Source organism: Tiliqua scincoides, chromosome 2, assembly GCF_035046505.1.
Source record: "Tiliqua scincoides isolate rTilSci1 chromosome 2, rTilSci1.hap2, whole genome shotgun sequence".
Taxonomy (NCBI): domain Eukaryota; kingdom Metazoa; phylum Chordata; class Lepidosauria; order Squamata; family Scincidae; genus Tiliqua; species Tiliqua scincoides.
In genome coordinates, this window is record NC_089822.1 from 160,569,157 (window position 1) to 160,586,509 (window position 17,353).

The 17,353-nt window shown below is 43.3% G+C and overlaps 1 long non-coding RNA gene across 1 annotated transcript in view; it reads left to right on the plus strand.

Moving 5' to 3' along the window:
* Positions 1–16,759, plus strand: part of LOC136642141 (uncharacterized) — a 28,057-nt gene extending 11,298 nt beyond the window's left edge. The window contains exon 3 of the long non-coding RNA XR_010793968.1: positions 16,556–16,759. This is a non-coding gene — a long non-coding RNA (uncharacterized lncRNA). The remainder of the gene's footprint in view (positions 1–16,555) is intronic.
* The last annotated feature ends 594 nt before the right edge of the window (positions 16,760–17,353 follow it).

A 17,353-nucleotide genomic window follows, 5' to 3' on the forward strand; every position in this document is an offset into this window, starting at 1 on the left:
CCCCCGTAAACCCTGGATAGGAATGGGCTGTTAGTCTGTGAACTGGGTTAAGTGAAACAAATACAAAACCATGTTTATGTTATGTACCTCAATGGAAGCTGTTGTGTGTGCTGACTAACATGGAAATTTTAGATTTCAATTAGTGAACAATAGGTGTCAGGTAGTGGGGGAGGAGAGTTAAACAAGCTTTTTTCTTGTTTGTATTAAAAAACTAAAAAAAAAAACCCCCGAAAAACTCCAGAAACTTTAAAAAAAATTATAGAAGCTCCCTGAAGGACTGCTTGTTCTGGAATAGGAGGGGGACATGTAATTGTAACACTTTCACAGTTAGATGCCTTCCTTTTGAGCTGATGGGAGAGTTACGGGGTAGGGCTGAAATTTTTAGATGTTTAGGATTTGAAAGTCACTTCTCAGTAGAAACAAATAGTGACTGAGAGCAAACCGTGACACATGATGTTCTAGGTGGGAGAAAGATGTCCTAACTCTACCACAGTGGATATGTTAACAGGGAGAAAGATGGTTAGCTCTCCCAGAATACTTTAGTTAGGAGCTCATTTCCTCAGTAAAATAAGGGGGGGGGATTTTCTGAATACCTACATTAAATCCAGAGCAATGGCATGGAACAGAACCACAGCAATACTCCTATCTTGCCTACTGACTATCCACATTCCATTAAGGACATGCATCTTAAACACCACAGGACTCGAATTTATAGTGCTTTTCAGGTCACCTCAACAATTCTGATATAATCCTGCTGATGAACAACACAGTAACCAACAAATTCACACCTAGATTGACTCTCACCTTTTAATGGTATCCTTATTGCCGAAACAAAACACAAGTATACTCTATGTTCGCTGGTGGGTTTGTGCCTGTCGAAATGCAAACTTTTCTGGCTCAATAAATGTAGCTAGGCTACAATGTTTAAGTAGCAGAGGGAAAAAAATGGCAGCACTTTCTCAACAAGTGCACTTTCTCAGCAAGTTAACCCTGAGGCTAAAATTGAACAGCTTCGGGACTCACTGAACTTGCTTGCATTTTGCTGACTTGCACATGCAGGGCAAGAACTAGTATCTGAATTTGTCTCTCTTCTTAGAGTAGCTTACTCTGTGGGGGTTTGCCTACCAAAGAGATTTTCAAAGAGGAGCTACAAAATCCTACCTACTTCTTTTTTGGCTGCAGTTAGCAGAATGGATTTCTGCTAGCCAGCTACTTATCCTCAGTTTATATTTTCGTAAGCATTAATTGAAGGGAGAATTCTTGAACCATGAACTGAAATGTTTTTAAAAATGCTTTTATACATCTTAATACAACTATGGCTCCTGAAAGACTGGCTCGTTATCAATTTGGCAGCAGTAAAACAGTAACTGATGTGGTTTTATCTGAAGCCTTCAGAAAGGGACAACCACCAAAGTCTCTTTGGTTCAAGTGGCAGCTCACTGCGTCTTTCTGCAGTATGAGAAGAAGGGAAAATAATCAAGATGTGTGCGGGGGTCACTTGGTGCTGTGACAGGCGTGAAAAGCATCCCACTGTATGCAAAAAAAAAAAGGCTTTCATAATTTCTAGTGTCCTGGAAAGCTATTATCAGATACTTTTAAAAAAAAATGTTCTTATTTTCCAAGAACAGCTTGTCAGTTTTGTACATTGTGTACTTTTCATTTGTGCCTTGGATCAGTTTCAGTTCTCATGCTGAATAATTAGCATTTCCATAATTAGTATTCTTTATGAATATTGTCTTGCATCTGGGTAGGAAGTTTTAAGAATCACAAATAAGACTGGGGACACTTGACTGAGCAGCCAAGTGGAGGCAAAGAAGGCAAAGACGATCCTAAGCTGCACTGACAGAAAAATAGGGTGGAAAGATGTCATTGTACCATGTACTCTGTCCTAGTCTAACCTCACCTGGAATATTGTGCCCAGTTCTGGGAACCACAGTTTGAGACGGATATTGACAGACCATGACCTATGAAGACAGCTTGAAGGAGATGGGCACGCTCAGTTTGGAGAAGAGACAGTTAAGAGGGGACAAGATAATGATCTATAAATATTTGAGGAGCTGTCATGTGGAAGATGGAGCAGATGTGTTTTTGGTTGTTCTGCAGGGTACAACCAGGACAAATGGGTTTAAATTACAGCAAAGGAGACTTTGATTAAACATTACAAAGAACTTCCTAACTGTACAAACTGTTTGGCAATAGAGCTGTCTGCCTCAGAGGTTGGTACACAAGAACATACATAAGAATGTAAGAACAGCCCCACTGGATCAGGCCATAGGCCCATCTAGTCCAGCTTCCTGTATCTCACAGCGGCCCACCAAATGGTAGATTCTCCATTGTTGGAGGAATTTAAGCTGGGGCTGGATAGCCATCAATTGGGGATGTTGTACTTGTGGACAGCCCACATGGCAGGGGCTGGGCACAATGACCTTGATCTTCCCACTTTCTGCCCATCAGGTGAGCCAGGTGAGTCTCTGCTGCACAGTAAGTGCTGCTTGCTCTTTGTGGCAGCAGCCTGGTAGTGAGCGACAGTGCACCACATTTTGTAATGCTGCAAACTGTGCTGTGTTGCCCCAGCGCAGATGGAGGCTAGGATTGGGCAGTAAGTCCCATTGGTTTCACTGGTGGATTATGTGTTCAACTTGCCCAAAGATGTCAGTGGGACTTTGGAGTACTTAACTCTGTAAGGACAGTGTCCAAGCCCTCTTGGAAAAGTTTTTTCCTTCATTAGTAATCTGGAGAAAGAAAACCTGGTTAATAAGAAACATGAAACAAAGAAACTCACCAGTTACATACAGAAAAAACCACCTCAGTTAAGGATCTCTCCGCACTCATCTCACAGTAGCATTAGATTGCACCATGGTTCTGATGTCACTGCAGGGATATGTGCAGGGGGCTTCAGCAAACAAGAGTGGCTAAAGTCCAGAGAGAAAGCATGTTACAAAGGTGAGGAAGAAATGCTATCCTGGGAAAATACAAGCAGATATCTCACGATCTCTATTGTTGAGTTTTGAATGAGATGCCAGAATAATGAACCACTGTTTCAGAATCGTAGCACTATCCAGAGGAGAATTTGGGTAACAGAAAAATGTACAAATCTGCAGTTAATATAGAATGGTGCATATTTTCCAATGTAGGTTAATGATTAGCTGAGGCATGAATATGGTTTTGTTATGAAAATATGTTTTCCATTAGTTTGCCACTTTTGGCAAAACAATGCTTCTTCAATGTAACTGAGCGCTTATGCTCACATGGTTCACTAACCCTTTTTTCTTTGTCTCTCAGGTTTCAGAAATAGCATTGGAATTGCACTCTCCAAGGTTTTCTTCCTTTTCTTCCACACTTTTCTCCCACAAGGAGTTTATAGAGCATAAAAGAGCACATCATGCCACACAGGAAGGGGTCATGGCAATGGGGCAAAATCCAGTGTTTAGGAGCATGAGGAGGAGCACTTGTAGCTGGGTCTTAGTATTGGCAACCTTCAGTCTCAAAAGACTATAGTATACAAGTTTGCTAATGTGATGTGTTTCTCATGTGGAAAGTCACCAAAAAGTTGTTGTTTGGCAAGTTGCACTGTACCACCAGTGCAGAGTGAAATTTGACACTTCCTGGAACTTGGAAATGCTTCTGCTGCATAAGTGGCTTAGAGTGCAATCCTAATCTGTGCTGGAACAGGCAGGCCGACTGGGGCTCAACTCAGAAAAAGGAAATTTCCTTCCCTTACCCCAACAAATGCCCCAGGCAGCCCTATGGAGCTACTTGGAAACTCATCAGTGTTGAGCCAGAGCCGTGGATATTAAATCTGCAAATAAACAGGCACCCCCTGGTCTTTTAAAAAAAATGGATTGAACTTCTTACTTGGAGGCACTGAGTTGATTCTGTACTTTCCAAAATGATACCTCTATACACAGATACACACACACCAGATTTGGAAACTATGGAGGTTCAGACATTTTTGTTTGTGCATGTTATTGCTTTGTGATGACCAATTAAAAATAGGCCTGAATCAAAAGGAATAGTCAAAGAAACTGTCCAGTCACAATTTATATTCCTGAAGTTATTCGAGAACACCTGCTGCTCCCACACCTTTATTTATCCTATCCTGTCAATCATTATTTTGACAATTATACAGTAATATGGAGGAAATATATATGGAAGATTTCCTTATGGGAAAAGCAAGGAAGGGTGGCTGTTGCCTTTCCCAGGTGGAAAGGTGGATGAATAAAGGGACTATTGAAAAAACAGAGGTTGAAGGTGTTATATATGCAAGTTTAATGTATAAATTATGCAGGATTGAAATCCTGCATAACTGATTCGCTCAGTCTTATGGCTGGTCAATCTGGAGGTGGATCGAGATCCTACCCATCCAATTGGCCCTCTAGTTTAGCCTGCCAATCAGGTGGACTGAGACTGATTCAACAGCACAAATTGTGGGAAATCTAGACAGAGCTAAGGGATATAAAGCAAGGGGTGTTTGCCTTGTGTTTTCATTGCTAGATACTGTTCTGAAGATGAAATAGATGTGTTGAGCTGTTGGCCTTCATTTATTCTCATGGACCCACTATTTAACAGAAGGTTTCAGTGGTTATGTCCTCTTCCACATCCTTAGAACTTCTGAATTTACCAGTAGGGTCTGCAGGTTTAATTTGGCAGCCCTAAGCATGATTGCAAAGCTTTAATAATTTTTCTTTATTTGTACTAATGAGAGCACTTCCTTTGGCTTTTTAGCAAATGCAGCATTACCTCTCAAGAACAAGGTTATTTTTTTTTAACAGGATTAAGACAATAAATCAGAAATACAGTAAAAGGGACAAGAAGTCCATTAAGCACACGCTTCTGAACTATCATGGATCAACCCTCCAGAAGTGTTGCACAATGTCATACAAACCATGACAAAAACCATGTCTTTTTTCCCCCCACATCTTTGAATTTGATAACTGAGAAGGTGGACAGCCTAATCCTGAGCTTCCCAGGGTGTGTGGCTGCAGTGGTGCCAAAAATGGCTGCCGCCGCATCCTGCATGCTTTGGGCAGCCACTGGCAGCTCCTTCCCCTTCCACAGTCATTCCCTTCCCCTAGGTAAAGAGAGGAGCCCCTCAATGGGGCTACTCAATTCACTGCCAACCAGAAGGTTGGCGGTGAATCAAGAGCCTCTGTGTATTGGAGCCAACAGTGAATGAGCAGACATGTCTCCAGGGCTCCTGAGAGACAGTTTGTTTTCCCCAAAAAACTGCAGATCTGAAGAGGATTTGAAGATCTTTGTCAGGAGAGACAAGATTTTCTACGGTGCAAGGTTCTTGGGAGATTGAAAGCCCAACCGGCGGAGGGGGGGCTTTCTTCTCAGGAGAAACCTAGCCCTTAGAGACAGCAATGGGGGAGGTACAGTGATCTGCAATCAAGCTGCTGGCTCCGTGCTGAGATATATGAAAGGGAAAAAAGCGTGAAGCATGAAGTTTAAGCTGGAAATTTAAGTTAAGTAAGTGTTAATATTGTCCCCAGCTTTGACTGACTGATTTGGCTAAAAGCCCTGGATATATTGGAGGCGTTAATGAGAGACTTTTTAAGGATGTTGGAAGTGCTCTTTCTCTTTGTAGTGGAATAAATCCCTGGCAGGCTTCAAACTGGGAGGCAAGGGTAAGTACAGGCAGTGCAGCGCTTTCCTCTGCTTGGGAAGGAAGGAGCCAGCCTGCTCCTAGTGGGGGGGGGGGTGTACAAATGCCCCAGCCTGCATCCCTCCATCTTGCCTGGGGGGAACAGGGGTGGCATCTGCATGTTGGGTGTATGTGTGTGAGCAGCCCCCACCTACTTTGGGGTAAGTTGTAATCTTGCTGGGTGTGGCTGCAATCATTTCCACACTTTCCTGGGAGTAAGCCCCATTGACTCAAATGGAACTTACTTCTGAGTAGACCTACATAGGCTTGGGGTCTGTGTCAGCTTAACCCAGGATCTTCACCTTTCTCTTTTTCTCCCCCAACAAAAAAGAGAAAAAATCCACTCTTGATGGCTTTGTCTCCAAAAATTGATTAAAAATAAAAATTTCCATTCTTTTTCAGCCATCCCCTTTTTCCTCCTGCCTCCTTTGGGGGGGGGGGTACTCTGCTGGCTTCTATTGTAAGACACAGTCTTACAAAAGGCACAGTCCTAGCTAGGTCTACTCAGAAGTAAGTCCTATTGTGTTCAATGGGACTTACTCCCAGGAAAGTGGGGTTAGGATTCCAGCCAAACAGTCTCTAGGTCTCAGTTTACATCAGTTTGCAATTAGCAGATACACACAAAACAGTCTTCCCCTCCCCCAGCAAATTCATAACTTCCCCCCTCCCTTTCCAAAACCTTCCAGGTGTGCTGCTAACAAACTCAGGGCACAATCCTAACCAGGTCTACTCAGAAGTAAGTCCTATTTTGTTCAATGGGGCTTACTCTCAGGTAAGTGTGGTTAGGATTGCAGCCTCAGAGTGCTGGCAGCCTTGTTTCTAGTGTATAATTATAACACCTTCATCCCCATTTTGGGGGTAACTGAGGTGAGGTGTTGTAATGGGGAGCAGTGGCCAATGGCTACAAGGATCAGGGGAAGCACAAGCCGGAAATGTTTGAGAACCACTGATATAGGGCATTAGGAAGAACTTATTGTATATAATATAAATAAATGGATAAATCAATAAGAGGTAGAAGTAGATGAGGGCCAGCCCAGTCCTGAGCTGCTCACAGTGCCCTGGCTCGGCAGCTCTGTGGAGGGCTGCCACTGGATCCAGCGCTTCCCGCGCTATCGCGGGAGGCACCTCGGGAGAAGGGGATGTTTGTCCCCTTCTCCTGAGTAAGGGAAGCAGCCCAGCACTAGGGCTACTCTCTTTAGTGCCTACCAAAAGGTTGGCGCTAAAGTAAAGGCGCTTGTGTAGGGTGTGCAGCCCTCCATGAGCGCCCTGGATCCTGCGGAGCTCAGCTCCATAGATCCGCCTCTCCCCCTCCCCCAACACACCTCCCACCTGCCTCCTGGCATGCCTCCCGCCTCCCCAGAACGCCTCCCCCACAGCCCCGGCCATGCCCCCTCCCGTTCCACAGCCCAGCAGTCCTGGAGACCACCAAGCTGTGGAACCCAGGCGACCGCCGTGCTCTAGCCCAGCTCCAGCCGGCGCTGGGCTAGCTCCGGCGGGAGCCCGGTGGTGAGCCGCGCAAACATGCCTTATGGCACGTTTGCAACTGTGGTCCATGGCACAGAGCCATACAGTGGACCACAGGATTGGGTGCTAAGTAGATTAGGAGGTATAGTATGATAACCATAGATACTCACTTATAGGTCAAAAATATTGCCTAAAATAGAGCCTGAGATCCTGGGTCGACTTATACCCGGGTCAATGCAGTGGATGCAGCAGGATCCTCTGGGAGCTTCTGGGAAGCTTATGGAGGCTCAGCAGTTGTCCGGTGAAGGGGGGGCATGGAAATGGGTGAAAAGCAGGAAGCAGGTGGAGAAAAAGGAGAATTTTTACCAGTAACTACAGTATTCAGAGGCAGTCATTTTCACCTCTTCTCCCAACAGGAAAGAAGTGAAGGCGCTTCTGGGATTGTAGTCTGTATGAGCTGCTGCTATGGAATGCAGCACATTTTCCCACAAAGCCTCCCCACAATTCCCAGAGGCCCCTTTGTCTCCTTTCTAGTTTGGAGAAGAAGGGAAATGCCTCCTGCTTTTGCTGCTGCCTCTGAACATTCCTGGCAAGTCATTTGCAAAGAATTTCACCCCCCCCCCAAGTTTAGGGGTCTGGTTTTTAAAACCCCAGGATGAGATCCTCATTTCCAACTGAAACAGGGTCCCAGGCTGCAATACACCGGTACTTAAGAGTAACACCCATGGAAAGCAGTGGCTCTGCTTCTGATTCAATAGGGTTGCAACTGTGCGCATCTCAGTCCTTGTTGCTTGTCTCCCTGCTACGAACTGAACTGCACACTCCCAATTGCATGTTTTATGTTGCATGTTCTATGTAGAGCCTCTGGCTTCACACACCAGGTACCTTAAAGAAAGATTTGCTTTATGGTTCCACTGGTATGTTGCTTATAGGCACTTACTCTGACAGTGTTTACACAAAAGTTGTGAAGAACAGAATTTTAAAAGTTAATGAGCAAAAATGCACCTTATGATCTTTTATTGTCTTTTTAATAAATTAGAAACTGTACAGTTTTTAGGTAGCAATTACCGGAAGATCATTTTTCAGGATCTGGCTTGAAGTAAAATCAGACAAAATTATGGTCAGACACCCCCTGAGTTTAACCCCTGACTTATCTGAGGGTCATAGAAAATTCCATGATCTGGGGCTCAAAACCTGCCCTCGACTTATCTGTGAGATCAACTTATAGGCGAGTATCTGCGGTAATTAGTGATGGTATATGGTATTTAGCACTCCTAAATGTATGTTATATGTTTGTATGTCTGTGTGTGTTAATTAAAAAAATTAATAAATATTTAAAAAAGAGCCTCTGTGTAGGGCAGTGAGCCCAACACGGAGGCTCTGGATCTGGTGGAGCATTGCTCCACCAGTCCTGCATCCCTCCTCCCAGAATGCCTCCTCCTGCCCTCTCCCCATCTCCCACCTCCCCAGAATGCCTCCTCCCTGCCCTCTCCCCACCCTCCGCCTGCTTCCCCCCTCCCCAGAATGCCTCCTCCCTGCATCCCACCATGCCCCCAATTACCTCTCCACTGCTCAGTGGTCTGCACGACCACTGAGTGGCAGAGGTTGAGCGCTGGGCTACCACTGGTGCTCACCCAGCAGTAGGGCCTGTGATGAGCTGGTGTATCAAGCCCAGGATTTAGCTCTCAGTCAACTAACAATTGAGACGTGAGCGATTAGCAAAAACTTGACTATCAAGAGATTTACATAATTGGTTCTAGGTAAGGTAAGCAGCTGGGATGATAAAATCATAAGTGCAGAAAGCCTTAATCAGTACAAATGGTTAGTGCATTATGGTGGCAGTTTATGTACTGTATATCTTGATTTAAAGTAACATCATTATGCCTGCAATTTTCTAGGATTTCTGATGGCAGAGCCTGCAATAACTGAAAATTAAGACATCACAAAAGCAAGGGGATTTTTAAAATGAAATTTTCTAATCAAAATGAGCAATCGGAATATTTGGGAGAACTTCTGTGTAAAAGCACCAACTTCACAAAGACAACTTTTTGATATATATCATTCAGGCCTACTTTGGTGTATAATGTCTCATAAAAGTCTTTAGCGTGTAACCATGTGCTCCCTCTTGACAGTGTTTTCTTTCTCAAAAAGCAGCCACAGGAGGCAATTTGGACTGGAGCTGCAGCATATTTTATTTATTTTATTTATCACATTTTTATCCTGCCTTTCTCCCCCTAAGGAGACCCAATGCATATGAGGAAGAGGACTGAATCTTTGACCTCCTGCCATTTCCCAAACTTAATCGCCCCTCAAAATGGCTATTAGCCATAGAGAGCAAAACTTTCAGGCACAATTTGTATCCATACATTTCCCCCCTTCAAATCCTTCAAAGGGTCATCACAATTAGGATCCACTTGCACTCAGGGAGTAAAGTCAAAACAGATGCTAATTGAGTTTCCACTCTCCCATTAGGGGAAATCACTTAGGAAAGTGAGAGGACAAGATGAAGGAGGACCAGATCTTTTCTGAGAAGGCCTTGATTACTGCTCTAGCATGGTCTTGAGACATAAGTGTTAGTAATCATGTAATTTATGATAGCTTTATTGATTAGTAAAAGGCATGATAATTAAGTTAGAGATCCCAATTATTCTATTCTCAATTGAACTCTATCCAAATCATACTTCAAGAAGCATACGATTTAGCAAGGCCGGCCCTGGTGCTGCTCAGTTTCTAAGGCTGGCATTCATACATAGCCTGCCTTCTCTTTTGGGTCATGAGTCTTTTTCACCTGTGCAGTTTGACCTGTTTTTCTTGGCCCTACTTTTATCCTCCTTTTGACAGTCCCCACTCCCTAGCTGCTTCCATCAGCCCTCCCACACCATCACCTTTTTTTTTTGCCAGTCCAGAGTTATCTCTTCCTCCTTCCCTGGCACCATTCAGTGATCTTCCAATTGACTTATTTTGACCACTCACCTCCTTATCACCTCCTTAACACATCCTTCCCTCAACTGTGGACAAAAGTTATGGCACCAGGACGTAATAGCACCAATATGGTGTTTTTGGAACATTGATGTTATCTGTGAATTTTGGAACACTGAGTCCCTATGTCCCCTTGTTTCTCTTCTGTGTATTTTCCTGTCTGTTTTTCCGTGTTTGGGGCAAGTTAAATGCACCAGCAGCTTCTGTCCATTCAGCTGCTGGGAGCAGCAGCTTCAGCCCTTGCCCCTTTGTTTTGCTGAATGCCACTTCTCTTCCATTTGAATCAGGATTCCACCCCCCACAGGAATGAACCTTCAGATTGGCACAGGTTCCCACCAGTTCTCCTCCAGGAGAGAACAATTCCTGGAATCCCTGGTTAAAACAGGGTCTTAACTGTTTGGCAGGAGCTCTATCTGCTGGCCATTAGTTGTAATCTCACCCCATAACAGTTTACCCATTAACCCTTTGCATCCCATATTTTCAGTTAATCCCTACGGTGAGAGCGTTTTTGATAGGAACCCCTGAGATTTTCCTGGAAGCAGGGTTTTGCTCAGATGGCCCCCCTCTGCTTGCCCTGACTGCCAGGGCTGGTGTTAGTGGATGCATTCTACTAAGGCTTTCCCCCATTCAGAGCTCTTTGTCCAAGCAGGGGAGAAAGGGGAACAGGAAGGGAGTGTGGGGAATAACCAACACTGCCCTGGATCAACCTGCAAGCACTGAGAGCCTCCTCCCTCTACTTTGGTAAGAGCATTGATAATAAGACTCATTGGCTCAGAAAAGTTTAGCTGTTCTGAATCACAAAAGTTCTATGATTAAATTTGGCTTAAGCCTCAGGTGAGTAGGCAATGAATTCTGTCATGTCAAATAATCTTGTTAACAAAAAACACCTATCCTGGGCAGATGCTTATCTTTGTGAAAGCATGGAGAGCATTGTGAGTGATTTTTGTTTAAATTTTTTGATTGTCTGCCTCTTTGTTTCCTTAGATGCCTGCACAGTAGTAGTCATAGATGTTAGAAATCCACTCAAGAAACATTTATTTTAGCTGACATCATTAGAAAATTCTTCCTCGTATTTCAGGACATTCTTTCTTCTTTCACTTTAAGCCTATTCATTCTTATCAAATGTCAGTTACCAGCTTAGAGTACTTGGTATTTATATATTTGAAAACTGTTAGCATATCCCTTTCTGTTTCAACTTGCACTAAGAGAAATGTGCCCAGTTCTTTTAAATGAATAGTTTCCCAGCTTGCTCCTGTCTCCCCACCCTCTAAAAAAATCTGGAGCTAAATAGAAAGCTCTCACCTACTGAGATAACATTGATAATAACAGAGCATACACCCAGAAACCTAAAGATTGGATATTATAAGATTGCTTCCCCCACTGTGGGTAATGTAATCTTTTTTGTAATAATATTTAGCATTTCTCATTAGAGCTAAAAGCATATATGCATTCATTATCTCAGTCATTCTCACAACACCTGTAAGGTGGGTTATTATCCCACATTACAGATGGGGGAGAAGGGGGCAGCTTTCCTATGGGTGCCCAGTAAGTTCATGGCTGAACTGAGATGTGAAGCCAAAACTTCCCACTTCAAAAGTTACACTAGTATTGAAAAAGGGCAATTTGAACACAGAAAGATCTTACCTGTTGCCCACCGTCAAATCAATTGAAATCAAGACAAGCAAGTAGAAGGCATGAGTACACAGAAGACTTTTGACTCAGCTAGTTTCCAGAACTAACAAGTGTGTGACTAGTGATGGTGACAAAGTTCATAACTACCTCTCTTAGGGCACAATCCTAACCCCTTATGTCGGTGCTTTCCAGCACCGACATAAGGGCAATGCAGCTCTGAGGTAAGGGAACAAACATTTCCTTTGAGGAGGCCTCTGTGAGTGGCACCCAACTGCAGGATGCAGCACATGTCCCATTGGCACCACTATGCCAGTGCTGGAAAGCACTGACATAAGGGGTTAGGATTGCACCCTAAGAAGCTAAACAGACATGCTCTGCTTGTAACAGCTTAGATCTCAACCCAAGTGGGTGAGCTTGGACTGTCTCAGGTGTCAGGGAATGTGGAAAACAGACTTTTCCACCACATTCCCTAATCTGGACATCAGGCATCCCAGAGCACCGTAGCTCCCTCATTACGAAGTCACTGCCATAGCAACACTCCAGAAACAAGGGAGGGAGGCATTGCACGGAGGCCTCCAGTAAGACCTCCCTGCCAGCACCATCACCAGGTCATTTGAGGAAAGAGGGCAGAGGGACAGGGTTTAGGGATTTGCTGGGAGTTGGAAGTCTACAGAGTACGAAAGGAGTTTTGACCCTGTCACATTCTTGATGACATCATGACGAGGGCAATGAAATCCAAATTCAGAGTTTGGCTCAGGAGAAAAGAACTATTTTAGAATTTAGCTGAGTGACTTGCCCATCACTATGTGCAACAAAGGAATATGCACAGTACACCAAATTGGTCCCCTTTTCTTTCCAAGGGACATGGTATCTCCTGCACTTTGACTGTGTGCTACGGTCCAAAATCAGGAAAAATGTCACCTGGATGAACTCCAGAGGTTTTAGAAAGTTATGCTTTCCAGCAAAACCATGAAGACTACCCATCTTTCTTCTTCTTCTTCTTCTTCATGAAAGCTGAGGTAGGATCAGGATAGCTGAAATGGCAGCTGCCCCAGAACATTCCATAGTTAATAGAGCTGCTTCCAGCTCTGGTGCTTTCATGTACCTTGTCTTGTAGCTAACATGACTTGAATGAGTATCTTGACAGCCTGGCCAGCCCAATGTGACAAATTTCATATTTCTGAGACCTGAAAACCCTAATTTTCTGTATTTTCTGATTGCCTGTCTGCCTGGTTGTGTGTGTGGGTGCCTGCAGGCACAAATGCACTCAAGTCATTCTCTTTGTGAATTGTTGTCTGTCATCCAGCAATAGCAGCTTCCAAGTCTGCTCATGCTCACACACTTACTAGCTGCTTGCTACTGGGTGTGTGTAGCCAGCTGTCTGAGGAGTAGTCTCAACTCATGCAGAGGCCCAGACTTTGGATTTATGGGAGAAGCAGGCAAGTGAAGGACATCCATTATCATAACAGCATCATATCTCCAACATTTTCAAATCTCCATTGGATATGCTCTTTCTGCTCAGCCAATGATTAGAGGAGTTTTCAATTCCACAAAAATATTGAAATGAAAATTTCCTTCTTACACAGGAAGAGCACAGATGTCAGTATATTCCATCCTGCTTCTTTGTCTGAGACACTATGTGCTTGCCTCCTTTCTTGAAAAGGAGATGAACAAAACAGATTTTCTGTAACCAAGTAAACTGAGGTCACGTCTGTCATGAGCCAGATAATAGAGGAAGTATACACTATTAAATTCATCCCCTTTTGCCTTGAAAAACATTTTCTTCCTTTTTTTACCTTACCATGTAAAGCTGAGTTCCTTAAGTCAATTCAATGTTGCTGTAACTTTGTGTTCACACTTGGCTCACCTGTGCCCCTGCTCCGGCTAAGGCCCAGGCCAAATGTACAAGACCTGAGAGTAGAAATGAGTATTTCCCATGGAATAGCTGCGCATTTGGATGCAAACTCATGTGGGTTTCCTTACCCGTGAGACATATGTGAAGTTTTTTTCCAGCAGAATATCCCCCTCCCCTTTTCACCTCTTAATCTGGAGCCATTCACACAAACTTTTGAACACCTGGTTGCAAAGCTCAGGTGGTTTCTGATACCTATGAATTCCAAGTCCTCTGAGAAGGTGAAATGGTTCTCTATCCCCTCTCCTCTCTGGCCCCCTCCATTTCAACCATTGGAGAACAACTTTAATCAGTGACATGATCCTATCATGAACATCCAATGCCTCCTCAGAAGTAAATCCTATTGTGTTCAATGGGGTATACTCCTTGGGAAAATACATCTAGGATTGCAGCCCAAGCTGTCTAGCAGTGGGGTGAGATAAGAGTGAGATAGTGGAGGATGATGAAATTGAAAAATCTTTGCTTGAATGTGGGTATGAATGGGTGTGTAGAGATGGGAGGGTGCCAGATCTGGGGCAGGATCTTATGGCTGCTTACTTGGAAGCCCCAAGGAGTGGCCAGCAGCTTGCTCCTGCAAAAGCAGGTCAGCCAGGTGCACGCTGGCATAGAAAACATACAACATGAGAATCCTGTTGTCACTGCCAAGAGCAGGACATCTAGTGCTCTCAAAAGGGCAAACCCTCAGGGAGAATATCCCATCCCTTTGGGTTAGCAAGTACTGCTGGGATTCATGCACAGACACAGGAAGTCTGTTGAAGGATGATTGACAGCAACAGAGTGGGTACTAGCACAGCTTTTGCCTCAAAGTGAACATGTGTTCATTCTCACGGATGTAACTCACGGATATATTTTCCCATTGAATGGCTGTATATTTTGCCTGTGCCTAAGACTCTGCTCAGAAGTTTGGATACCTCTAAATATTGTAGTTATTTTATCAGAGGGTTCAATGAGGTCATCTCCAGATACCTATGTAAACAATGACAGTTAACTGAAGGGATTTTTTAAAAAAATGTTTTGGGTGCTCCACTGTAATTCAGAAAAAAATTGAGGGCTGGGAAGAAAGCTAAAGGAATAGCCCTGCACCTCAAATCATCATAAATTTGGAGGTTCTTTAGAGTAGTCAAGGTATACGGCACTCCAACATGGAGAACATGTACCAAATGTATTTTTCAGTGTTGTACTAATCCATAGAAGATGTGCAAGGATCAGACCACCAAAATTTCAATGCTATCCAAAGAGGTGGCTTTCTTTCAGAGCATAATTATACCAACAATTCAAATTTTAGACCTCTTTAAAGGTATGGCTAGAGAATCAGAAAGTAACAATTCTTTTCTTTAGAGTGATTTCACTTCATAGATTGTTATGATTATCTCCTGAAGAAAGTTTTGAAAAGCACTGGGGATTTGAAGAAGTTTGGTTCTTTGACAATAAACTCATTGTAAATCTTATGTGATGACTACTTTTCTCCTCAGACAATGGGAAACTGATTGGCTTATGTGGGCCTGTCTCTACGAATGTGGGTAGTTCCTCATACATAATATGTTTCTGATCCCCCCACAGGTGGACATTAGAATAGTTAAAATACTTAAATTGTGTTAAAATCCAGACACTAAAGGTACTTTAAAAATCAAAGGTGTATATGTGTAACCCTGACTCCTCTAGGGGTGAAAGATCTACGAACTTTCAGGCTTGTCCACCAAGGAGCCTAGTTGGGTATGGGTTGCTATACACAAAAACAGTCCAATTCTCTGGAGAGCTGAGAAGGTCTGGTTTAAATCAGATTAGTCTGCGGAACACTTATTTCAGACAAGAGGAGGGGTTTTCATCTTGATTGTTACTGAAGGTGGACTTGTGTATTTAATGATGAGCTTGCTATTGTTCTGCTTATTATATACAGGTTGGAAATACCTTATTGAGAATTCCGAAATATGGAACTTCTTTGAGTGCCAACACAATTTTTTTTACTCTTTTGCCTACAGAAATGAAAGCATAAATTGTGTTTCATGCACAAACCTTGTTTCATGCACAAAATTATTAAAAATATTGTATAAAATTACTTCAGGCTATGTGTATAAGGCAGTGTTTCTCATACTGTGGGTTGGGATCCACTAGGTGGGTCATGAGCCAATTTCAGGTGGGTCATTCATTTCAACATTTTATTTTTAATGTAGTAGACTTGATGCTACCATGATATGTGACTGTATTTGGGGAAATGTTACAGACCTGTACTTTTAACAAGCTACTATGTATACTGATTTTAGAAATGGGTTATGTCAGAATGCCAGATGCAAGGGAGGGCACCAGGATGCAGGTCTCTTGTTATCTGGTGTGCTCCTTGGGGCATTTGGTAGGCCGATGTGAGATACAGGAAGCTGGACTAGATGGGCCTATGGCCTGATCCAGTGGGGCTCTTCTTATGTTCTTATATGCTTTTAAGAAGGCTAGTCACTCCTGGGTAAGCATGGGTAGGATTGCACCCTAAGATTGTTAAAAATTTTCCTGCTTAATGATGTCACTTCCGGTCATGATATCACTTCCGGTGGGTCCTGACAGATTTTCATTCTAAAAGGTGGATCCCTTTGCTGAATGTGTGAGAACCACTGGTATAAGGGATATATGAAACATAAATGAATTTTGTGTTTAGACTTGGGCCCCCTCCCCATGATCTCTCATTATGAAAATGCAAACATTCTGAAATACAGGAAAATCCGATATCCAAAATGCTTCTGGTCCCAAGCACTTCAGATAAGGGATGCCCAACCTGTACATATCTGTGTTTATCTGCATATATCAACAAGTAATTATCTGGAGAACTGAGAAGATGAGATCTGATGCAGAAGGTTCACCTCAAGAGGACTTCAGAGATAACCTGGTTTAAAGCCTATTGATAAGCCTGTAAATTGTTTTTTTTTTTTTTTCAGGAGACTGCAGCAGCAGAAACCCAGATTTCAACACCATTGGAAGGGAAGTCCAGAAGCAGAGAGGAGAATTGTGAGATACCAGATTTGTGGGACATTTCTCCCTAGTTTGATGCAAAGTCTAAAGCATTGTCTGTATTCAACTTTTACAGAATATTGTTGCGTTGGATGTTTGAGAAAGACATACTAATAAAAGGAGTACATATATTATCTGTGTACAGTATTGTTGTTGATGATGATAACAACAACATCATCATCATCATCATCATCATCATCTATTGCTGCAGATGTGAAGGAAATTGCAAGGCCGGGTCATATTGCCATCATAACTGAATTCACACATCCCATTTCATTGTGTTTTATGTGTTCGGGTTACATATACACTCAGACCACCACAATCTAACTCTTCACACCACAGTGCCCAGTAATTATAAGACTGTCATGTGGAGGAGCAAAGAGAATCCCCAGAGACAATGAATCCAGTATTTTATCTTTCTACTCCTGTCCCATAGTTCAGACCACTTCTCTGCTCCCCTGCTTGTGGAGATGGACACTGAAAGGACAATATAGACAGGGTGGGAACACGAACTGCAGCAGCCATAGACAGCGCCACCAACAGGGCCTTGGGGGGTATTCCAGAGACCCATATCCAGCCAACCCCTGGTAGCAAAAGACTGTGGCTGCCATTGCTCCATGCCATCACCTGGTAAGTCAGAGCCCAATGTGAATGCTTCCCAGGCAATATTGAGTGAATATATAACACCAAAGAATCAAACAACAGTGTTAGCAGCAGGTCATTCT